Here is a 25,828-nt window from a genome sequence, read left to right on the forward strand (position 1 = left end):
TAACATAATATAACGCTGACTAGATAAACCACGACACAACACTACAAAAATATTCCAAGTCATACTTTTCAACGAAAAAATTCCAAAATGTACTTTGAAACATCAATAGAATATAGTAATGACAAGATAAACCATTGGAGGGATTTTGGGATGTGGTCATATGTTTCAACGAAAAAAATCCAAAATGCCCTTTTAAATATCAACTGAATGTAATAATGACAAGATAAACCATTGGAGGGATGGGGTGGGGACTTGGGACCCAAGCATCAGAAGAAATTATCTGTACAGTATCCATCTCAAATCATCGTGGTATGCATATTCTCAGGAGGATGAGGTAAATGAGGCCTCAAAACAGATCACTGTTAACACCTACCAAAAATCCAATTGATAAATCGATTGTGCAAAAAACTTGTTACGATGTTGTGACGCTTAACATCAGTTGGTTTATGTCCTGGAAACAATACATTGAATGCATTTCTAAAATCATAATTTCGTGAAACTCTTGAAATAAAGAAAATCTTATTCAAGAACAATGCTTTTAATCGTGACACAAGTGAATTTGCACGAAATTCTATCTATGATATTTTATTAAAATCTGACAGAGTAGAGTTAAATTCACCAAATGTAGTTGACCTCTGTCCAAGTGTTTTATCATTGAACGCTAATGAACCGAATCCAAGAAGGTCAAGGAGGCTAGCTTCCGCCTTTGCTTTGAAAAGAATTAGAGAATTAAACAATATGCAGTTTTATTTGATTTTGTTTATTTGATTTGATATTTGATTTGTATATAACTATTGTTTTAAATTGTTTTGGTTTAGTTTTACTACTGATGACCGTCACTGCATACGTGACCGAAATTTGTAGTATTTTTTTTTAAATTTCTGTTATTGTTATCATCATCACTGTCTATTAAAAGGATTTTGTCCCATTTCGAACTTTTATTTATCGTCATGGAAAGGCAGTGCGGTCTCCAAAATTATCTAGATCATTCTTGTATCTTAGGGAATCATGGGTCACCCGTTCGATTCCTGTATCAAACACAAATTTCTTACAATCAATGGGAAGTTTCTTAGAAGCTTCAAAATCATGTAATTGGATTATGTGTATGAATGTATGTATGTTTTTGCATTGATAGTGTTGTGTATTGATGTATGGATGCTATTTTATGGTTGGTGTTACGTACTGATGTATGGTTGATTACGCTTATTGATGTATAGTGCCTATTCGATGTTTATTGTATGAATATATGGATGTTGTTGTATGGTTCGTTTTGTGTATTAAGAAAAGCATCTTAAGAAAAGCATCATGTTCTTTCTGGATGTAACGTATTTCGTGTATTTCACAGCAGAAATCGCTCAGGCATGTCAGTTTTGACGGTTAAAACACTATTTTCCATTAAAAACATTTAGGTATTATGAAAAGTTTTATCTATAGTTTTTGTTTCTTTTGAAATCTCAGCATCTGAATCTGAACTTGAAACTGAAGTTGAAAAAAGTCCTTATCAGTTTGATTATGTCTATGTTGATAACTATGAAATAGTTTTTTTCGATATATTTATAAACAAAACTAATTAAATCCATAATTACCTGCGCTAGGTGGAATTACGCGATTGTCATATCTCTCTTTGCTTAGTATTTGATCAAGGATTTTTTTGTCAGACTCTGTTTCAGCAAATCTGAAAATGAGAAACCAAGTTAATAATTGAAAGTTTGGTCTTAAAGCATCTGAGCTAAAAAAAAAACTTTTAAGAAGAATCAAGTCTAATCGGGGAGATTCAGTAGGAAAAGTTGGTAAAAATTATAATATCATATTTAGTTTGTTTTTATTTACTATAGAATATTAAACCCAAGTGGATACAAAAATGTATCAGGGCTTAACCCTTTAGCTCAAGATCAAATTTTTGTAGTCCAAATAAAATAAGAAACCAAAGAATTTTTTTTCATTTTTAAGCTGAAATGTCCTTGTGGTGGTTAAACCTTCTGGTAGCAACGCTCAATCATTTACTGTCAAAATCTCAAAGAAGATTTTTCTGTTCATTTTACGGTGGTATGGGTATTAACATTCTATGAGCAGAGAATCCTCTTCTCTCGCCAGGTAGGCTCCATCCACTAGATCTTATATAAACAGCAGGAAAAATTTTAATCTACGATACTCAGGGGCTGGAAAAACTTTTGATTCTTCAAAGTGCATATAAAACATCTTAAGGTTAGGAAGCTAACTGTTAGTCCACTAGACAAGGCAAATTTCAACTGAATTGAACTGAGAACCTTTGATGTTTTGGCCTGCTAGCATGCTCTCCGGCAAAGTGGGTTTTCCCAATGGCATGATTCAGGCCGTAGAAGAAGTTCTACATAGACAAATTTTTCGTCTTGAAGTCAATACTGTTTAGTTCCAGTAGAATAATGCATAAGCCTACTCTACCCAAAAAACTATCGTAATCATTGATCGTAAAGGGACTTCAAACATAAGTTTGCATATTTGAAGGTTCCTGACAGTGTTTGTAAGAGTCGATTATTTGAACCCATGCTTGGAACGCAACAATGCAAAATCATACCATAGTGTTCTTATCATTCTTGATTCCCTGAGACAACTAATACCAGCGGCCTCTTTATAGCCAGATTTTGTACCGTTGTGTATTAGCTGAAAAAAAAGTATTATTTTATGGACAACCTCTCTTCAATCTTATTTTAGTCCCTTGAATAACCCCAGCTGGTACGCCCGATTACTCAGGTCACAGCCTAAGGCACGCTACCAACATATATTTATCTTAGGACCATAATTATCTCCCCTATAAAAGCAGTAATAAAGATTTCAACGACAACTTCACTGTACAACCATAAAATCCCTTTACCACAGCTGGTGGCCGTTGGAAAAACTGGGTCGAGAGGACTAAATACAAATTGTATATGTAAAATGGCTTTACCAGATGAAACATGGTTTTCCTATCAACGGTACTTGAAATTACCAAAATTATACCAAAATACGCCGGAATTTCAGATATCGATGAGTGTATCGAAAAAGTGAAAATTTTCGACGAATTAACTGAGTCGTTTAACGATAAGGTTAAAGAACAATGCGTTTCAGCAAGATTAAAGGGAAGCACCCTGAAAGTCTTTGAGACAATTAAGGAAAAAGAGCCCAAGGACATTAAAACTCCAATCGAATCTTTTTAAAAAATGTTCATAGAAACGAGTGTTTCCGAGAAGCGAAGAACAGAGGTAGTGACATTCAATGCCTCAACTAGTATTAGGGAATATGCAGACAAAATTTGTCGGTCTGTATGCTTATACTTAGAGAAAGGTGGAAGTGACGAGACAGTATAGACAGTACAATTACATACTTTTACGCAAGGGTTACCAAAAAACTATTAAGGCTAAATATTATCACGGAAACCAGAAAATCTAGAGCAGGCTATAATCCTAGTAGAAACAGAGGTAAAAATTGATAGGGCCATAAAAATGTTTGACAAGATGTAAAAAAAATAGCACAGGAAACCAAGAAAATCTAAACTATGGAAGGGGGCAAAAGCGTGTGAGCTTTGGGGAGCCAAATCACGAACCAGAAAGGCGTGAGGAAGGCCAAAATCTCCCACCTTGGACTGACCCCTCCCCATTTGAGGAGCAATCCTATGGTATTAGATCCTTAACGACTTGGAATACCAAGTCTTATGGGCAGCCACCACCTCTTTCCGAGGAAAATAATTGAGCAAATAGTGACAGGTCAAGAATATACAGAACTAGCTATGGATCCCATGCAGGAGGACAAATCACCAAGCAATATAGGAAAAGATTTAATTGCTATTATTATGGCAAACCGCATCACTATGCAGCAGATTGTTGGCATAGAATGCATAAGGAAGGCCCAAGATACAAAACAATACACAAATTCGAAGCACGGGGGGGTGGAATTTAAGAAGGAAGGAATCAAATAATACCTGGCAAGCACCAAATAACATTCCTGAATTTAGGCCCAGAACTCAAACGGTAAACAACACTAAAGGTCTGAAATTGAACGGGAAAATCACAATAGAAGGGGGACGAGAACTCAAATTTTAGCGACATCAAATACAAAGCGGGAAACGAACAAAACAATGTATGTCATAATAGGGGGATACACCCTCGAAGAATATCTCGCAGTTTTCGTGGAAAACCAAATTATTAAAATTGAGAATGGTATCACATATTTAAAATTATCAAATTTAAGCAATGATAAAGTAAAGCTAAAACAAGTAGCGTTAGGATCGGCAGAAAAGATTTCAAATACAGACATAAAATCACTAACCAGCTCAGAATTAGGCATAAATTTTATTAGTCACGAGCAAATGTCGTCAAAACCACAACCGGAAGAAAAGCATGGAATAACAAAAACTTAGTTTTTTAAACAGTTTAATTTAGTAAATTTACAGGAGAATATAAACACCCAGATGGGAAATATTCTTTGGGACTTTAGATGGAAATTTGGAAGACACAAAGTGGATTTCGGATTAACTCTCTTAATCACGCACAAAATACCAACACAGGGCCCTCCAATTAAAAAATCACCATATAAAATACCTTATCATTTAAAACCATGGCTAGATGACCAAATGAGAGAAATGGAAGAACAGGGTACAATTAAAGACAGTTTTAGCAAGTGGTGTTTTCCATTGGTAATAGTCAGGAAAATAGACAATACCTGGAGGATTATCCATAGATTTTAGAGCGCTAAATGCATGTTGTTATGAAATTGCCAAGAATTGATACGATATTAGATTCGCTGGGAGATTCGAAATACTACACTAGTTTTTACCTAATAGGAGGGTATTAGCAAATAGCCTCAGACCCAGAAACAAAGCACAAGGCAACAGTAATCTTAAACAATGGAAGAATGTTCATATTCAAAAGTATGCCTTTTGGGCTATCATTTAGTTCAAACTGCTTTAGTTGGCTGATAAACTTATTATAAAACAAAAAATCGCGAAGAAAGGAAGAAAACGAGGACAATTAACAGCCAGTGAAAAAATTGAAAAATTATGCAAATATTTCGGTCAAGACCTCCGCTTGACCGTGCTCAGTGCAGAATAAAACTGATAAAAATATAAAACCAAACCTTAAAATAAAAATACCAAACTAAAATTGGACGACCCTTTCCTAGTAACGGTGAAAGGGTAACTAAATAAAAAATACAAGTCTAAATGGCATTTCAAAATTTCATTTTGCGTAAAACACTCTTAAAGGCTGATCGCTTTCCAGTTTGACTATTATCGGAGACTCTATTCGATTGCAGAATATAACTTTGTGGATGTATGTAAAAACAATCAGAGTTAATAATTTTGTCATAAATGGGACTTAGAAAAATTTCTCCAGTGTCCCTATTGGAGCTACCTTTTGGTGAATGTGCTTTTTAATTTCAACTGCCTCCCTGAAAACCTGCGTGAGACCTTTAACGGGGGCACCGATGAAGGTTTCGTCAAACAAAATGAAATGGTGTGGACTCTCGTACAAATATTGCGCCAAGGCGGAATCAAAACCTTCAGGCCTTTGGCGTAACCTCATGGCCTTGTCGATTGAGGACTTATGTTCAGATAACCTCTCCCCCAATTGCTGTTGGGTTCTACCAAAATAATAAAAGTTACAGATATTTTATCCGACACCCATACTTACAAGCCCATAGATTCATACCCCACCGATAACTTCGCCCGTTTAGTACGAAAGGAGCTAGGAATTTTGCAAACTGAAAGACTTATTACTCCACAAATGTATAAATTATTTTATCCTAAAGGTTTTTCAGCTCCTAAATTTTACGGGCTTGCAAATATCCACAAAGATGGAGTTCCTCTACGCCCAACTTATAACTCTCTTGTAACTCTCTGACTGCCAGATTGGTGAAATGGTTGTCAACACTTTTTCACCCACTTATGCAAACGCGAACTTCATACATAAGAAATTCAGTTCACCTTGTTGGAAAATTAAAAGACATTGAAATAAAAAAAAATACAATTTTGGCCAGTTCCGATGCCATTTCCATGTATGCGTCTTGCGACATTAAAAAATGTTAACGGGCTCTTCAAAGGAAATTAGAAGATAATATTGATCAAATAGACTACAAAACACTGGATATAGAAACTATTATGCGTCTCGTCCGTCTTTGCAATATCATATTTCCGATATAATAAACAATTTTTTACCCAAATTAGGGGTTTACCCATGGGTACAAGTCTTTCACCATTTTTGGCAACTTTTTATTTGGAATTCCTTGAAATCTCTGCTCTGGAAAATTTTCCTATGAAACACCGGTTCTGGGGTTGGTTTGTGGGTGATGTTATTTCTGTGTGGGAACATGGAGGGGGTCACTTAACTCCTTCTTAACTCATCTAAAAACTTTGGACTCTAACCTTCAGTTCACTTTAGATGTAGAACATAACCACAAACTTCCTTTTCTAGATGTTTTAATTTTCAATAAGTCTCCTGGCCTTGTATTTTCTATTTATAGAAAGCCTACGCATAACGATAGGTATTTGCATTTTTCCTCCAACCACTTTCCCTGCATAAAAAGAGGAGTTGTTTTTTCTTTGGTTGACCGAGAAATAAGAATATGCTCAGAGCCTCACATAGACTCAGAATTGAACTGTATTAAGGACATTTTATTTTGCAATGGTTACCCTATAAAAATACTTGAGACCATTATAGACAAAAGACAAAAAAGGCAGAAAAGAATGCATCAAATCCACAAACCCCAACAGATGCCGTCCCATTGGTGGACGATAAGAAACTTTTCACTGTTCTACTCTACATTCCCAAATTGAGTGACAAATTGAAAAGAATCCTTAAAAAAAATAAACTTAATGTCGCCTTTAAGAATTCAAATATTACACAGAACTTTTTTTTAACAACGGCAAAGATAATACCAGCCCAATTCTGGGTAGTGATATTTATAGAATTCCTTGTTCTTGTGGCTGCTTTTATGTTGGTATAATCCCAGCTGGTACGCCAGATTAGTCAAGTCAAGCCTAAGACACGCTACCTAAGTTTATTTACCTTAGGACCACAAATGTCTCCCCTATAAAGGGAGAAATAAGGCATCAACTACAACTTCACCGTAATACCTTAAAATCACTTTACCAATATTACAGAAAGAAAATATACGAAAATTTTGTAGCTGGTTTACGAGTTGAATTTAGCCTTTGGGCGAGAGGGGATGAGCTGAAGCCCGGTAAACCCTTCACTCTGGATACGGCCTTGACTTTTTTTGACAAGACTTCCATTCTTTTTTATTTTGCTTTCGCTTTGAAATCGCTTAAAATATACATTGCTTTCAATAAAGCACGAGTGAATTTTGTGCTATAATTGGGGTGCAATGCTGACGACCTCCCAGTTCATGTATTCAGTAACTTCTCTTCATTTTGAATTTGAAGTGAATAACAGTTTTATTTTTGGTGTATTATAAGTTCATTATTAGTTTCGTTTATTATTAACTTTAATATTTGTTTCTTTTAGCTTGAATATCTGTTTTCTAATATCTGGTCTTTATAACCATAAATAGGGTACAAGGAGGACGACTTCCAGTTCTTTGCAAAAAACTTGTTTTTTTTATTTAATACAAAATAACAAACAGCTAATTTTTCCCGAATTTCTAAGAATGTAGTTCTTTTTATATGTTTGGACTTTTCTGCCTTAATGTTTGTGAGCCTAGAATCACCATCTTCACAAAGCCTAGAATCACCATATGCTGGCCAGAATTAAAGTGTATTGTGTACGCAAAGAAAGCTCTCAGGTAAATTCAAAAAATTATTATATCAATCGATCATTGTTGTGTTAAAACAACACTTCATATTATAACCGAAGAAAATTGCCAGTACTGACTTTGAAAAAATCAGATTCACTGACCGTTCATATTTTGCATATCATTAAATATGATAAATACATTTGAATCTTTATTGTAAGTTTTTCTCTAGTATGATTTTAAAGTATATTTCAGTATTAACACTTACTTTTGTCAAAAAAAAAGTTAAGGAAAGTCGAATTTCTTTAGTGATATGGAAAAAACTTACGTCGGCAGTTTTCTGTCTTCGTGGGATTTTCCTGGCTCAAGGAATTCCAAGTCTACGAGATCCATGTCTTCTGCTCTTACTGGAGAAGCATAACCAGTAATTAATATCATAAAAACAGCAGCTGGCTGCATAATTATGAAGAAAATGTCTTGTCGATTCCTTCTGAACTGGATCATACTTGAACCAAAGGGGCAAGGCCTGGAATACAAGATGAGAGGTTTGTATAACTCAAAGACAAGGTAGTAACTTTGTCCCAGCAAGAGAATTTGATCACATCAATTCTTAACAAGAGAATATTGCTTTGTACTTTGAAACTCATAGTGTGAGTCCTCATTCTGAGGAACTACAGATTTACCCTGGAAAGATGAAAATAACAGCGTGTGCTACATCTGTTTACGCTTTATTCGATAAAAAAAAAGATCGATTTACGCCTTAAAAAGATTATTAAAAACCAAGAGAGTAACAAAAATACTTTAAATTTTTAACCATAGCAATCATTGACATTGCATTTGAGTTGAGTCTCATAACATTTAGTTCAAAGATACTAGTAGTGGGCTATTTCAGGTTCTATGACATCTCTAGGGACTACTCCTTTCTTCAATAAGCTCTAGAAGAATGTTTAACGGTGATTTCCTGTTTTGGCCACCAGGTGTCACAATTTTAGGCAGACTTCCTGCCCAGGGAAGATTTGGCACGACCAGGTGTCACAATTTTAGGTAAACTTCGCAGGTGTTTCAGCTTTTCGGAATGTGGTCCATGTAAAACACAAGTTTTAATAATAAGTAAAGTTCCAAGCCCCTCGCACATGTTTCTAGGTGAAATTTTCGCCCAGGCAAGATATGGCACGATCAGGTGTCGCAATGGTAGGTAAAATTCCCAGATGTTTCAACTACTTGGAATTTGGTCCATATACTAGAAAAGTTTCTACCTTCTTTGACCTGTTTCTAGGCAAAATTCTTGCCCAAGCAAGATTAGGCATGTCCGGGGCAAGATTAGGCATGTCTGTGGCTATAAAAAGAAGGGTACTGTCCTTGATTGTGGTAATAAAGATTGACCGCGTCAAATGTAATATTATGATTTAAGGCTGTGAACTTACACCTTATAAGTTCACTGATAGCGCCACTTATAGCGCTAAGGACTGTGCCATATGTAATATTATGATTTAAAGCGGCATACCGATCGCGCCACTCGCTGAAAGCGAGAAAATAAAATACAGAATTGTGGTAGGTTAGAAATCCTCCAACTATCAATCCGGGAGCGTGACTTCGCTTCCTCGAGTTATCTTCTCGTCAATTACCTCTAATGTTATGTAGAAATCAGATCCCTGGGAGCGATACCTTGGAGGCATACGAACTAATTACCTGTCGTGTGACTAGATACAGACATATAAAATAAAATAAACACAAATAGAAAAGCAATGGTTTTATTGAGACTTACATATTTAGGTGTACAACAGTGCTTCACTCCAAATGACAACGACAAAGGCAAGGATAATTGACAGTTTTTTTCACTATATCACGCAAATAAAACTCCTGCGCATTACTAGCTTTTTTCATGATTTGCCCAAGTCCTGTGGTGGTGGCCGCTATTTAGTAATTATGCTTGCCAACATACATTCATTATGTGGACTATTCGTCCAATAATTTTGTTTTAAACGTTTCTGATGATTCCAGCGTTCCGACACTCATATAACTTAGATTTCCCGCAAAACATTGTATTTACCATTTTTTGTGTTGACGAAGATCTTAGCAAAATTCAAAACTTTCTAGCGTCATTGTTTGACTAAAGCTAAAATGCAATTTCGCTTTTTGCTGATTAAGAATTTGGACTCTTGGGAACGGTATTTGAACTCAATTAGGGGACGTTTAATTTCTGTCAGAATTGTGTTTAGAAAAAGAAATTTTATTTTTTGTATTTTAAATATATCACATTTTACTTACGGTACATATTACCCTTCCCATTATTTAATGACGTCCCGTCATTAGGACTTGCTTGCCCTTGGGCTTTTGAAATATTCGAGATTTGTTTACTATTTGTCCTACGTAATTTTAATTTACACTGTATTATTTTATACTTTTATATAAGATTAATCAGGAGTGCTTAATATTTTCTCTATTACTTTTCTTATTTTATTATACATCCCTATCTAAAATTAATCTACCGGACTAAGATTATTCATGGTTCTAGCCTAGCTACTATAGTAAAGATTTTTTTTCTACATCTAACATTGATGATTTTTTATATTTCCAACAAGTTTGAGGCTATTCTACCTTTACATAAAAATTTTGAGAATTCACCTTTTACAAATTTTTTTTTACTTTACTGACTATAGGGCACACTGCTTCTTATATAAGCTACATTAAATGAATAGTAAGAAAACGCTACAAATAACTCTGTCTGAACATCTAACACTACATATAAGAACGATTTAAAACACACGATATTGGGTTTACCATGTTCACTGGTAACATTTGAACACTTTCACTAGGGATGTTTGCTATGTAACATTACTGATAGGATATTCGAATTTTTGAGTTATCAAAGTTATTAACATGTAACGTATGTAAACTCACACCTATTCATCACCTTCGTGTCTCTTTAGCGTACTCAATCCTTCTGTTGTAAATTATGGTCCTTCACTCCTTTCGTCTTTGCAAAATTTTTAATGCACTTACAATATAGATTCTTCATGGAACGGTTCAAGCATGGTTCTGTTCACACGACAAGCTTTCTTTAATTGTCAAATGGGAAATGATACTTCTAACTACAGGTGTGGGAATATGCTATCAGAGTTCATTCTCACCTGATTTTTGATAGTTCATATGGTGCCTTATCATTAAGGGGTTGAACACTGGGATTGCGTTCATTTTCTTCTCGGCATATCATTTTTGGGATATTTTAAAGCACATAAAGAATGTATTTCTCGTATAAAATTGCTCATTCGTGCACTTAGGGATCACAGTTCTCTTATAAAATTGTTTGTGCCTGGCTTGCGTCTATTAACCTTTGCGGTGATTCCTAAGTTAATCACAAGGGAATTGAAGTTTGGATTTAGAAATGGTCGACATCAAACTTTGGTGCCTCCCTCAACATATTGTGTTTAACATGCGCAAGGAGTATATTGTCGCTAAGGGGTTAATCACTAGGGTTAATTTTAGTTTCTGTAATTCAACGGTTGGTTTCCAGGTCCATTTTTCAGAAATTATCTCGTAATATTTAGAGGATAACAGAAATAGGAACGTTTCACATAGAGGGGCTAGGATGGATTCCGAGAGATGGTCGAAAGGGATTCGACGCGTGAGTTTGTGACACATAAATAATTTTTGGGGTCATCGAATATCATAACTATACTGTCATATGGTATATGGGTCCATAATGATTATCAAAGGCGATATTTATGTACTTATGTCTTGTACTGGTCGACGGGGCTCTCAGGACTTATGTGATTATATAGTTCGATAATGTATTGGATACTGAGATTCAAATATAATGTTACCTGATACGTAATATGGTTCATGATCGAGGAAACAACGATCAAAAGGTAACTGTAATTTTCGTAAACGAAGCTAGGATGAAAGTTGTCTGGAGTTTATGGTGAGTACTCTTCGTTGGTTGAGGTATGATGAAAATAGATGCTACTAGGTTGTATCTGCACTGGACAACTCATTGTAATGATCGATATCCAATATGTCAATCCACTTCCTGTAATAAAAATAACAAGGCAGAATCACACGTTCTTTAAAATCAAGGAGTCATAATACATAAAAAACAGTGCGATTAGGTGCATTTTGGGTTGAATGTAACCCTACAAGACAACCTTAAATAGATGCGCTAACATTACTACATGAATATTGGCTTTAATAAAACGACATTTTTATCATGTTGGTTTCATATACATATGATTCCCATTATCTAAAACAGAGATGTCTTCAAATTTGTTTTGAGAAAGGAAACAACGATACAAGGCTTATTTAATTCTTCAATACTTATTTAATTCCCGATTAGATTTTAAATAATCCCTTAAATAAAAGTTACCCTACATTGTTAAATTTGAGGTCTCAGTTTACGACATTTTTCATGCCTTCATTGTTCATGCACGTCCGTGCTGTTCAAGAAACGCATGTTGGAGCGTCGTAACCGCACGGTTTTACGTAAACGACACTACAATGAGGGAGCAAGTCATAGCAAGGACGAGTGGAGACTTCTATACCCACTCGTTTTCTAATGTCTTCCCTATTTCTTGGCTTTGACGTTCTCATTGGGTTCCAGGTTTAAACTCTGCATTTCAGCTGTTTCCCCGTGTTCTTCTCTTGGTTTTCGGTTTCTTAGTCTCAGGATTTTTATATAATTATAAGTCAGTAAGAATCTCCTGGTCAGGGAAATTACGGACACAACACATACTGTCTGTAGTATGTTCCACCAGCAATTGGTTGAGAATAATCCGTATCTATTATCCACATAATTTAATCTCTGGTCGGCGTTTGTAAATAGGGGGATCTGGGAGTCTAATGCTTCTCTCATTTTTGTAAGCGGTAAGGTCCCTTGATTATTTTCTATTTTGGACCATATTGAGGTTTTCATTTCCTCACTCTCTATGTTTGAAATAGTGTATGACAGGTTAATTGCCTTAAAATTTAAAATTTTAGGACTTATTATATTTGTGCTTGCGGTAATTAACGGTGTTTGAACAGTGGACTCTCTAGTTACAAGTCGATATCCTTGTTTTATGGTTATTGTACCCCCATCTTGTAACAGTAATTCTGTTTTGTAGTTTGGGTCTATTCTTTCTGTATTATTGTAACAAGACATAGTTCCAACAGTTTCTCTTGGAACAGAAAATAACCAATGATCATTTCTAAGGTGTATGAATATTTCTTGCTTAGTACTTCCTATTACGGCTTCTTTCAGTTAGACTGGATAAATCGTACTAGAATGGTACAGGTAGACTTTTTATATCAAAGGAAATTATTCGAATTAATCCTGTGCAGTGCTACTTTTTAATTAGAATTTGTTTTCTGGAACTGACATATTTTGAAAAAAATGTATCTACAGCATTTTTATAATTGTTTAATTTTTACTCGTAAATTAAAAGTTTTTAAATTACTATTTATTTATGACTCCTGTCCATTAAAATCTTTTTTTTTGTATTTTTGTGTCAGATATGTCCGGTTTCTTAACCGTTCTACCTGACTGTGTCGTTACTTTTTTTTCTGTTTATTGCGGTTTTTTCTTTTAGGTTTTGCTAACGAGATTAGATAAAACTTTTTTTATTGTTTTCTAAAAAATTTTTGCCCTTTTAGTTTTGTTTACTTCGCGTGGGCAGCTGCTGAAGTCGGTTTTGATTTCCCTATTTCTTTAACTACTATATGGTCTGATTCGCCGTCAGACTCTTCGGAACTGGTTTCCGACGAATCCACATTAGAACTTTTAGAGGTGGCACTTTTTGAGGTATCACCTGCCCTTCTTTCGTAAATTTCGACTCCTCTCGAATCAGAGGTCTGATTTTCCGAATTATCACTTCGAGCTTTGAGATCAGATGATTTTAAATATTCTTGGCAGCTCTGAGAGTAATCAAGATTTTTTGCGGGGCTCTTCTATTTCTTAAATGCCATGTCTTCAGGGGGATGGGACATTCTTTGCAATAGTGTTTCTCTCAATGAAGTCCACTGTTTAGGTTTGACCTTGGACACAGTTATATCATGATATTGTCCTTGCTGGTCATTCTCGGGAGTTCGATTTTTAGGCAATGTACTTTGATTCTTTTTTATTGAGAAATTTATTAAATCCATAGCTTCTCGCAGATTTGTTTTAGTTTAATCTTTGGGAGGAGTTTTCTTTATAGCAATACCCGGAGTTTCTACAGCTCTGTTTAATTCTTCCTGCAATGACAGGGGCCTTTCTATTGGTGTTGCAGGGGAAACCATATCGTCTGGAAATCTTTTGGGGGGACAAAGGATCAAATTCTATCAGGGAAAATTTTGTTTTTTCGGAGATATCGTATAATCTAATTCTCCTTCGCTCTCCGATGATGAACTTTTTGGATCTTTTGGCGTTTTTATTCTCTCTGGTATTAGGGAATTTTTCTTGGGAACCACTAGATTTTTCATAGCTAAAAATTCTTCAAAGTTCTCCTCATCGCTCTCATTCTCGAAATAGTCTTGCTTGAAATTAAAGGGTTTTAGATCTGCCAATCTTGATTTAGGGGGCTCATTTTCCGCATCTGACGAATCAGTAGAGGGACGTGATACCCATCTCTCTGGAAATTTGGCTCTTTTTATTCGGCTATAATTTTAAAAGTATAATCGTTATCGTACTTTTTGACTATTCTGTACGGTCCAGAATATTTGTTGGAAAGTTTTTTGCCTTCCGTTTTTGCCTCGTTCCTTAGGTAGACGCAGTCTCATATTTTGAAATCTATACTCCCCCTTGACTTTGGGTTGGTTTCTTAGCTCTTGGTTTATTTTACATTTTTCCAACTCTTGCCTAACTATTTTATAAGTTTTCCTCATCCTATTTATGAATTCTTGTTTGTAATCCTCCGAGTTATTGTAATACTTTCGAGATTCAATCATCTCATCATACGGGATTCTAAAATCACGACCAAAAAGTAAATAAAATGGATTGTCTTTGGTTTCTTTTGAATAAGCGGTATTGATTACGTTATTTAAATAAGGTAAGAATTGATCCCAATCGTTCCTGTTGTCTTTTGTATAAATGCTTAATACATTCGAAAATATTTTATGCCTATTTTCTATTTTACCATTAGCTTGTGGGTGATATGGTGATGTCACCAATTTCTCTATGTTAAGAAAACTCATTAAGTTTTTTGTTACTTTTGAAACAAAATTGCTTCCGTTGTCACTTAAACCCTTATTTGGAATGCCAAATTTTAAAAATAATTTCACTAACGCCTTAATTGTGGCGTAAGGGCCTTGACTTTTTAATGCCTTTGCAAAGGTAAATCCAGAAAAGTGATCTATAACTGAAAGAATACAAGTATGGCCTCTGTTGGAAACAGACAAGCCTCCACTTGTTCCATATAAGTCAAATGAGACAATATCGAAGGGGAATATCGCTACCGGGACTCTTCCCATTGGAGGATTAGGATAAGTTTGTTTTTTTTTCTTAAATTACACGCTTTGCATGTACTTACAAATTCCTTGAGTTTTGTTACTCCCGACGGCACGTAAATATATTGTTTTAATTTATGGAAAGTTTTCGTTACTCCTAAGTGTCCACCTATATCTGAATGAAAATATTCAAATGCAGGTGTTATTAAGTTGGGGTAACACAGGCATTATTGATGTTTGGTTTCTATTTGTATCAGCGGTCACGATTCTACAGTATTTAGTATTTCTTCATGAAGATCATAGTAAAAATTATCCATCTCTTTTCTAAGAGTTTTGAATTTGTCTGGTAACGCATCATCATTCACAAAATAATTAATAAGCGGTGAACACATTTCGTCCTTTTTTGCTTTCTTTTTATATTTTCCAAGGACAGGGTACACTAGTTAACCTTATTTTCTTTTACTGTGTCTTTGACTTTGTTTTTCTTACATTTATTTTTGCTCTTATTATTGATGGTGTTAGCTTCGTTTTCTTCAGCTTCCGATGGAATATTTTCTGGGTATCTATTCAAAAAGTCACAAACTGCATTTTGTTTACCCTTTAAATATTCAAATTCGTAATCTAGGTCTTGTATTTTAATAATCCATCTAGCTAGTATTTCCGTGGGGTTTTTAAATGTGCGCAGATACTGCAAGCTTTTATGGTCTGATCGTAGTATAAATTTTCTTCCGATTAAATAGTGTCTAAATTTGTCCAAGTGGTGGATTATAGATAATAATTCTAAGTTTGTGGCGGAATAACTACTTTCGCCTTTTGACAAGGTTCTACTCGATTAGCATATAACTTTTTCTATTTTTTTTGGTTAGGCGTTCCCTCTAGAGGATTGCGGTTTTCTGCCGGGATTATTTGCAAAACAATAGCGCCAATACCCTTTGAACTAGCATCGGTTGTGACCACAAATTGTCCGTTTTCGAAATCAGGAAGTGATAATATTGGTTCAGAAGTGAGTGCCTTTTTTAGACGGTCTAAGGAAGTTTGAGCTTCCTGGGACCAGGTAATATTTTTGTAGTTCCCTTTAGTTAATTCCGTGAGGGGTTTCGCAATTTTGGCGCAATTGCGCAAGAATTTTCAAAAGTAGCCAGTAAGACCTAAAATTCCTCTTAATTCTTTCATAGTTCTTGGGGGCTTGAGGTTTTAAACAAATTTTATTTTATCAGGGTCTGGGGATATCTTTCCTTGCGTCACCACTACTCCTAAAAATTTAATTTTAGGTTGAAATAAATTTACTTTTTCGGGCCGGCATTTTAAATTGCCCTGTCTGAACTTCACCAACATCTTAGCTAATGTTGCTAAGTGCTGTTCAGCGTTTTCTCCCAGGCATATGACATCATCAACAAAATGAATGATATTCTTTAATCCTCTTAATAGGTGTAATAAGGGTCTACATTGCGCGCTTGAACTTGTTTTAAGTCCAAAAGGTACTCTTAAGTATTCATATGAACCACATTCAGCTGTTGAAAACGCAGTTTCATCTTTTTCGGCTATTTTCACTTGATGGTAGCCTTGTGTAAGATCGAAAGAAGTAAAAATTTTGTTTTTCCTTGAAATAGAGTCAAGAATTTCATCTATTCTCGGTAGAAAAAATTTATCGCTAACTATTTAATTGTTAAGGGCCCTGTAATCTACTACAAGTCTTTGATCACCATTCTTTTTTGGTACCAAGATCACTGGTGCGCTATACGGAAAATACATCTTTAAAATTCCATAATAATTCGCATAATTTTTTCTTAAGTTCTAAGTCCGTAATATGATCCATATTAAGTTTGTTTGAGGATTGCGATTTAGTTAGAGGGTATTTGTTAATTGAGATTTTAATGCCGTTAACTAGGGCTCTTTTAGAATTTTCCCATCTATTTAAATCATTCTCCGATAAAACTTGGATTTGAACTAAACACGTCCCCTTTTTATTGTAATTGTATCATTTTCGGGTTTATTAGTTACCCAAATAAAACATCCTCCTTTGTCGTAAGATATGATCTGTTCTTCGCATAGCAGATTTTCAGGAATTTCATTTGATGGGATCACGAGCCATATTTCGGATTTGCTATCCACTGGTTCAATAATCTGTGATATTTGAATTCTTTGCATCGTTTTGGGAGAGACTTTTGTTTTCCGTATTGAGAATCCATAATATATTTTTTATTTTCATTGTCTATTAAATTTAGACTGGCGCTATTCGTCGATAGCATTGGCTGTGCCTGAACCGCATTGGGGTTCACTGCTTTTTTCCATAAATACAATATTTTCTTGATTTCGTTTGACCTATACTATCGCATATCTCCTATTTTTATTTTCGCAGATTCAATCCACTTATTATTTAAATTTACTTCATCTCTGCGATGTCTCTCAGAATAATTGAACAAATTTCTGGATATGCCATGTCCTCCTTGCGAGACATGAGGTTCAAAAGATTGTGAAATTATACCGCCAGAAATTTTATTTACTGTTATGTTGTCTTCGTAACCTCTGTTACGATTTCTTAAGGTAGAAATTTCTTCCCCTACCTTAGCCGGGTAGACAAGTATTTCGTTAGCCACGTCTAATAGTACTCTATTAGATCTTAAAAAATTTGCGCCGATAATTGTTTCATACGGAAAGTTATTGCATATTATAAAATTTGTCGGAAAGATTCTATTGTCCCTTTTTACATCTAGGCGAATTGAACCTCTTGCATCCAATTTATGCCCTGTCACGCTATTTAAATTGGGATTATTAAAATTTCTTTGTTGCCTAATATGTGGAGGCAACATTTCAAATACGCATGAGTTTATGATTTTCGCAGTAGCACCAGAGTCACTTAAGGCTTTAAAGTAAACATTTGCTACACAATAATCATTAAGTATAGGTAACTTGTTATTACTATCACTACAGGACGGTACTACTATCAGTTTGGACCTATAAAACATTCTAGGCGCCCTCTGGATCCAATTTATATTTCTAAGGGCCTGAAACGTTTCCCTGAGGATTTATTTTATGCGTCGGTGCCAGCAATAGACATTCGGATATGTTCGTGGAATCTCTAGCTGTGGCAGCGCCGGCTGCTGGCGCTGACTGCCAATTAAGTCGGCTTGAAAAATTTTCATTCCCATCGGCCAATTAACTATTTGCCGTCGGCTTGAAAAATTTTCATTTCCCGTCGGCAAATTTTCGTGATTTCTATATAGCATTCTCGCATTATATTGGCTTTGGAGAGTATTTGGGTTTTCAAATCGGTAATTAATTTGTCTATTGGGGGGAGGATTGTAAAAATTTGGTTGGTACGTGTTATAAGGTACTGATTGCCGCAATCTTCCCTGGCTATAGCCTAGTGCACCACTGGTGCTAAAAAAAATTTTTCGAACAAATGGTTGACATAATTTTGCGTACTACCGACAGCAATTCTTTGTGTGCGATTGGGGACATAACGGCACTCTTTTGCGATATGCCCAGAGCGATTGCAAATATAGCATCTAAAGATTGTAGGGTTATTTTTATAACTAATTTGTTTGACAGGCTGAACACGTACTGTTTTCTTCTTAGCGGGTTCTTGCGTTTTATTTCTTTGTGGCACTGGGGAGTTATCCCTTGAAAATAAATTGGGAGACGCCTGATCACCCTTGAAGGTTAGTTTTGCGTTTGTTTCGCCTAGGCTGTTTATTTTTGCTTTACTGTGATTAGCCACCATCGTATCAACTTAGATCAATCGACCTACCTTCTGAACTGCAAGATCCAACGTCTGAATATTTTTGGATATTACCATTCTATATAGTTTTGGGGGTAGCCCTTGCAAAAGGGTATTTAGTATGACTTTTTCTTACAGTTCTTCTGAACCTTTTCCGTATTTTGCCTCTACTGAAATGCGTATATTATCAAGATATTCTCTTACGTTTTGTGAATGGTCAAAGTATACCATTCCGTGTTTTAATTTATTTGTAGAACTGGTTTCGATAAATCTATCTTTAAATGCCGTTAAAAATTTGTCCACCGTATTTATCACCTATAGTATGTTCGATCTGCTTTATAAATGTTAAAGCCTGGCCTTTTTATCTTAACCGAAGCATATTGACTAACGTTTTTAGCTCTGTTTGTATTAATTATTCAAACTGCGCAGTTTTGATATTACATTCTTCGATATACGACTTACCCTTATTCTGTGAAATATACTTTGATATTTTTAAATTTTTCGCGACCAACTTTTGCGCCATTAATAAATCGCTTAATTCTTCTGACATTTTTTTTGGGTTTGAATTATTCAAAATAAATTTATTATTTCACTTAACCTATTTTACGGGAGGCTATTATCTCCAATGAGATATTCTAAAGGGTTTTCCTGTAATAGCTTAGCGGTTATAGGCCAAATCACTTTTTTTATATGTCTGTATCTCTCCAATAATTAAATTTAAATTACAAAGTTTATAGCCTAATTAGTTCGCATGATTTTTTCCAATTTCCGACTGCGCCATATGTGGCTATAAAAAGAAGGGTACTGTCCTTGATTGTGGTAATAAAGATTGACCGCGTCAAATGTAATATTATGATTTAAGGCTGTGAACTTACACCTTATAAGTTCACGATAGCGCCACTTATAGCGCTAAGGACTGTGCCATATGTAATATTATGATTTAAAGTGGTATATTGATCGCGCCATTCGCTGAAAGCGAGAAAATAAAATGCAGAATTGTGGTAGGTTAGAAATCGTCCAAATATCAACCCGGTAGCGTGACCTCGCTTCCTCGAGTTATCTTCTCATCAATTACCTCTAATGTTATGCAGAAATCAGATCCCTGGGAACGTACCGTGGAGACATACGAACTAATTACCTGTCGTGCGACTAGATACAGACATATAAAATAAAATAAACACAAACAGAAAAACAATGGTTTTATTGAGACTTACATTTAGGTGTACAACAGTGCTTCACTTCAAATGACAGCGACAAAGGCAAGGATAAATTGGCTCTCAAAAATATTGTTGATGGCAATAGAGACAATCCATAATTGAAACGAAAAACAGTTTTTTTTTTCACTATATCACACAAATAGAACTCCTGCGCATTACTAGCTTTTTTCACGATTGGCCCAAGTCCTGTGGAGGGGGCCGCTCTTTTGTAATTATGTTCGCAAACTCACTATATTATGCGAACTGTTCGTCCAATAATTTGTTTTAAATATTTCGATGATTCCAACGTTCACACACTCTTATAGCTTAGGCTTCCTGGGAAACATTCTATCTATCATTTCTGTTATTGCCAAAAATCTTAGCGAAATTTAAAACCTCTAGCGTCACTGTTTGACTGAAGTTAAAATGCAATTTCTCTTTTTGCTGATTAAGAATTTAGACTCTTGGAAACGGTATTTGAACTCAATTAGGGGACGTATAATTTCTGTCGGAATTGTCTTTAGAAAATGGAATTTAATTTTTTGTATTTTAAATTTATCACATTTTACTCACGGTACATGTCAAGACAAGATAATGCCACGACCTGATGTCGCAATTTTAGGTGACATGCCCGCCCTTGGCAAGAGTTCAAAGGTTAGGTCAGGTGTTTATTCTATGACAGCCCTCTGACGTCACGCGGCACAATTGTACAATACGATTAACTGTTTCTAGGAGAAGGATGACAAAATTTAAAGGATTTCAGTTTTATATTATATGATTACTTGGAATGTTGTCCGTATAATACAAAAGCACCCTTGTTTCCCTCACCCTTGTTTCTAGCGCATGCCCTCTGACATCAAAGTGCACATCCCCGTTTCAAGCGTATGTTACACCAAGCGACACACCCTCGCCATCAAAGGGTCAGATAAGTGGAGCTACCGACCCCTCGCACCTGCACAGTGCAGTTACCGGTTCTATTAAAGGGAACACACTTGGCAAGACTCCATGACACACCCTATGGGCTCCAATGACGTTATGCAACTTACCCCGTTTCAAACAGACAGTTCTAATGCTTGATCCAATTTTGCGCAACCCTTTCACAGGAACTCATGGGGGAAACCCCGCTTGTAACACAACGACACCGTAAGCCCACAAAGCATTCTTTTTTCATTACCTTAATGGCGGTACACACTTTATGTAATGATTGCGCATCCCTCGCTTGCAGATAATACCATTTTGACATTTTTCGCCAAAAAGCCCTTCTTTGTTCGGCGTTTCATTTTTCACTCCAAACACCATTTATGTTTTTTTCTAGAGGTCTTGACCCCGACAGGACTCAGAAGGTCATTCCCTTTCAACGGTACAGCGCCTCAAGCATGCCGTTCATGAAACCTTTGTCAATGTTTTGTATCTTAAACCATATTCTAAAAATAAACTATTGCACGACACCTGAGATTCCCCTTTTTTGGCAGTCGTTAGAACGCCGTGTTTACTGCCAAATTTCAAACACTCCGGGGAGTATGTGCTTTCAAGATATTAATAAAAGGGAAATGCGTGTCTTACTCGTCCCGAACAATAAATCTTAAAAACACAGACAATGAAAATAAAAACAAATTAACAAGCAACAAAACATAGCAACAAAATACAACGAAAAATAAAAGATGAAAATGTCATATTATCTTATACGCAAAAAAAACATCTATTACAGAAAATGGGGGCCTTCTAGAACACAACCCCCCAGAGACTAGGGGAGGGGGAGTGATATTAGATGCAATTTAAACCATTTTAAGAGCTTTTAAGGAAATACCCCTTTTTCATTAAGATAAATTTATGAATATTAAAAAATATCCTAACAATAGCTTCCACCTCCTGACTTATCATTAATCAATGACAATGCATACCACATTGGTAAATTATAGATGATATGAAACAACCCCCCCCCCCACACACACCCCAGACATCGCTACATCCCTCCTCCAATAAATCTTTCAGGCATTTCCTAATAAAAATATTACCATAATTTAAGTTTTTTGCACCCCAAGCCAATCATAACGCCTCGCAAAATACTCCAGACTACCAGAACGTTTCACCCATTTGACACCACCCCTTTCCCCATCCCCTGGGTGACCTGATTATAGTGAGACTCCCCATTTTTTTGGCAGTCATTAGAACAGCGTGTTTACTGTCAAATTTGATACACTCCGGGGGAGTATTTGCTTTCAAGATATTAATAAAAGTGAAATTCGTGTCTTACTCGTCCCAAACTATAAATCTTAAAAACACAGACAATGAAAATGAAAACAAATTGACGAGCAATGAAATATAAAAAAAGACAGCTAAAAAACATGACAAACAATAAAAGATGAAAATGTCATATTATCATATACGCATAAAAAAGAAGAATCATTTAGTATAAAAAAGGGGGCTTCTAGCCTATAACCTCTAAGAGACTAGGGGAGGGGGGAGGTAATATTAGGTGCAATTTAAACCATATTAAGAGCTTTTAAGGAAACACCCCTTTTTCATTAAGATAAATTCATCGATATTTTACATTATCCTAACAATAGCTTCCACCTTCTGACTTATCTTTAAGCTCTAAAGTATATTAATCAATGACAATGCATACCGTATGGGTAAATTATGGATGATACTAAACCCCCCCCCCCCCACTACATCGCTAAATCTCCCCCAAGAATTCTGTCAGACAATTCCTAATAAAAATTATGGTTCTGAATCCCAAGATTCAGGTTTTTTGCACCCCAAGCCAATCGTAATGCCCCGCAAAATACTCCAGACTACCAGAGCATTTCACCCTTGTGACACTACCCCTCCTCCATCCCATGGGTGAGCTGATTATAGTGACATACCGCATCTTTTTGGCATTCGTTAGAACGGTGTGTCTACTGCCAAATTTAATACACTCTGGGGGAGTATTTGCTTTCAAGATATTGATAAAGTGGAAATGCGTGTCTTACTCTTCCCAAATAATAATTCTTAAAAGCACAGTCAATAAAAATAAAAACAAATTGACGAGCAATAAAACATAAAAAAGACAGGCTAAAAAACACGACCAAAAAATAAAAGATGAAAATATCAAATTATCATATACGCAAAAAAGAACCATCTATTATAGAAAACCGGGGCTTCTAGCCTGCAAGCCCAGAGGGTAGGGGAGAGGAAGTGATATTAGATGAAATTTAAGACATATTAAGAGCTTTTAAGGAAATAGCCCTTTTTCATTAAAATAAATTCATGGATATTTTATTTTATCCTAACAATAGGTTCCAGCTCGCACCGAGTAGCATTCATTTTCAGAGGATGCATAAATGATAGATGTATTTTTTAGGCGTTATTGCAGCTTTAAAAAGATAAAGAATAACATGCCAGTAGTAAGCGCCCAATTACCACTGGTCGTGATTACTGGTTGTGATTGCGTAATATGCCTTATCAGGGTCATTTGCCTATTACAATGAACTCTACATGGCTTGGCAGACATGTTTTCTATTATGACACCCATTTTTGGAGGTCAAACAGAGAGAGAGAGTGGCGGTCACACTAACTTGATTAGTAGTTGGATTCGGATATAAGGAGTAATTTTCATTGTATTTCATATTAGTAAGAGAATTGAATTCAGAGAGAGAGAATGGTTTATTTGAGAGGATATAAGTGGAGAAAAAAATGAGTGGTGCATTTACATTATTGGAGATTAATGATGGAACTGACAGCAGCGGCAGCAGCGATATACGATTACCTAATTTAGCTGTGGAAATAACCGCTGGCTGTAGACTATTTCTTGAATGGGACATTATGTATGCGAGATACGTGATATCATTAAGCAAGTTTAAGAAGGAGGAGCAACTATGTTTTGCTGGAAAAGTTAATATTCTCCATATAAATAAACTTCGGTAAGCATTAGATGTCCTATCGAAATATATTGATTAGAACAAAATGCATCAGTGAATATTATTATTGTAATTATGTTCAATAAAAATGTTTCTAAATCAATTATATTTTTTCTTTCTATAGTAGACTAGCGTATATTTTCTAGAGTACAAAAGGAAATTCTGGTTAATCTGAAGTTGGTTGTTAGAGAGTTAGGACTCAAAAAAATGTATAGATTCGAGAAAGAGCGAATCATGAGGAATCTAGTTCTTATGGAAAAACGTTTGATTCTAGATGATGATTTTCTAGAGTTGTCTATTCAAAGGAATATATTTTCTCGGGGACTGCTTGTCGATATAATGAAAACTGATTCTCCATCATTAGACTGTTGTATGAAGCTTCTACATCGTGGTCCAAATGCATTTACCCAATTTATTGATATATTGATCACGACACGGCAAAATGATATTGTGGATATGCTTTTAAACAGTAGTTTTGAAGTTTGGGAATTTTTTCATGAGAAAGATGAGGGTCAAGGATGATTAACCCCTTTCTCTATCTTTCTCCCTCTCAAACAATTTTTTGTTGATGCTAGCTCAGTTTCATTCTGATAATGAGAGTGTCAACACATGACAAAAAGTTCCATACATGTCCGTTATGTATGTACTCACTGGGCAGCTGGTCATCATCATGTGAGAATTGCACAATGATTGAAGAGTATGATGAAAAGTATAGATTATGCAACCCGTGTAAATTGCATAGAGGATATGCTGTACAAATTAAAGGTTGTAATTCCTGTCTTAAAGAGGTGTGTGACTCTCATCCTAGAGGTCACCTATGCTCCAATTTTCATTATGATAAATGTAACCAGTGGGAGAGTACATATCCCGGTATGATTGGAAAGAATCCTAACCGTGATTTTAGTTTATTGCTACGAAATTGGTATCGTCATGGTTTTTGATTTTTCTGGGAGGAGGAAGCAGGTCAACGATTCAACTGTTCGAACAAGAAGAGAATTTGGTTTCTACGTCATCATTGTGAAGACACTGGGTGTCATGATTATAAGCCCACTTATTTTTATTTGGCAGTGACGGAGTGTGATTCAACACTTGAGGACACTGTTTGTGCAATTTCTTGAAATAAGCAAATTGAAATATTTGAATTCTATAGAATGAATGAGAATAGTATCATTGACTATACAAAGAGATATGACAAGAGTGAAGGCACACTCTACTGTAGAAAATGTGACCCTGACATTGCAGTACATCAGGATCAGTACACTGTGAATTCAGATAATCTACCTGCACTAGTTGTTGTCGACAAATACCTAGTAGTGGATGAAATCTAAAGAGTAGAAAAGTCGTTTTTATCATGTATATAATTTTTTTTATTAATAAACAATTCCACATACATCTTTAGAACATTTTAGTCCTAGGGCAATATAATGGTGGTTAACTACGCTTGCGACTAGGGTTTTCGAAAGAATGCCATTCAATTGAGGTAATCAAATTCAGAAATCAAGAATCCGTTTTTAAGTAGTACAGAAGGATCCGAACCTGAAAAAGAGTAAGCCATTAAGGTACCATGTCCTAATCGTTAAATCCTTTAATAGTCGTGGATTTTGAATAATGATTATCACCCTGCTTTCAATAAAGTTGCTGATGTATGGTGCGTAGAATTTATACGATAGACCAAGAGGGTAAAAAAATTCAATATTCTTCGCTGTTTGAAAGATGCATAGCCAATGACCGGTCGTCAAAGTCGACGGACTGCTATTAACAATGATTAGGATGTTGTTAACACGTGGAATTTTTTCAATGAAGTCCGAAGGTATGCAATAGGACTTGTACCGGGACATGTATGGATCCATACTAAATACGTTGATTATTTGGTTTGTGTTCATGGTGCTAGGTCTAGCAGAACACTGCCG

The 25,828-nt window shown here is 35.5% G+C and overlaps 1 long non-coding RNA gene across 1 annotated transcript in view; it reads right to left on the bottom strand.

Annotated features, from left to right (window-relative positions):
- Positions 1 to 1,566: 1,566 nt before the first annotated feature.
- The window catches only part of LOC148948581 (uncharacterized), a 181,200-nt gene continuing 156,938 nt past the window's right edge, over positions 1,567 to 25,828 (bottom strand). Inside the window, exons 2-3 of the long non-coding RNA XR_016142249.1 lie at positions 8,030 to 8,227; positions 1,567 to 1,675 (exon numbers count right to left, since the gene is read on the bottom strand). This is a non-coding gene — a long non-coding RNA (uncharacterized LOC148948581). The remainder of the gene's footprint in view (positions 1,676 to 8,029; positions 8,228 to 25,828) is intronic.

This window comes from Artemia sp. Qi Xiang Cuo, chromosome 9, assembly GCF_049724085.1.
Source record: "Artemia sp. Qi Xiang Cuo chromosome 9, ASM4972408v1, whole genome shotgun sequence".
Lineage (NCBI taxonomy): Eukaryota > Metazoa > Arthropoda > Branchiopoda > Anostraca > Artemiidae > Artemia > Artemia sp. Qi Xiang Cuo.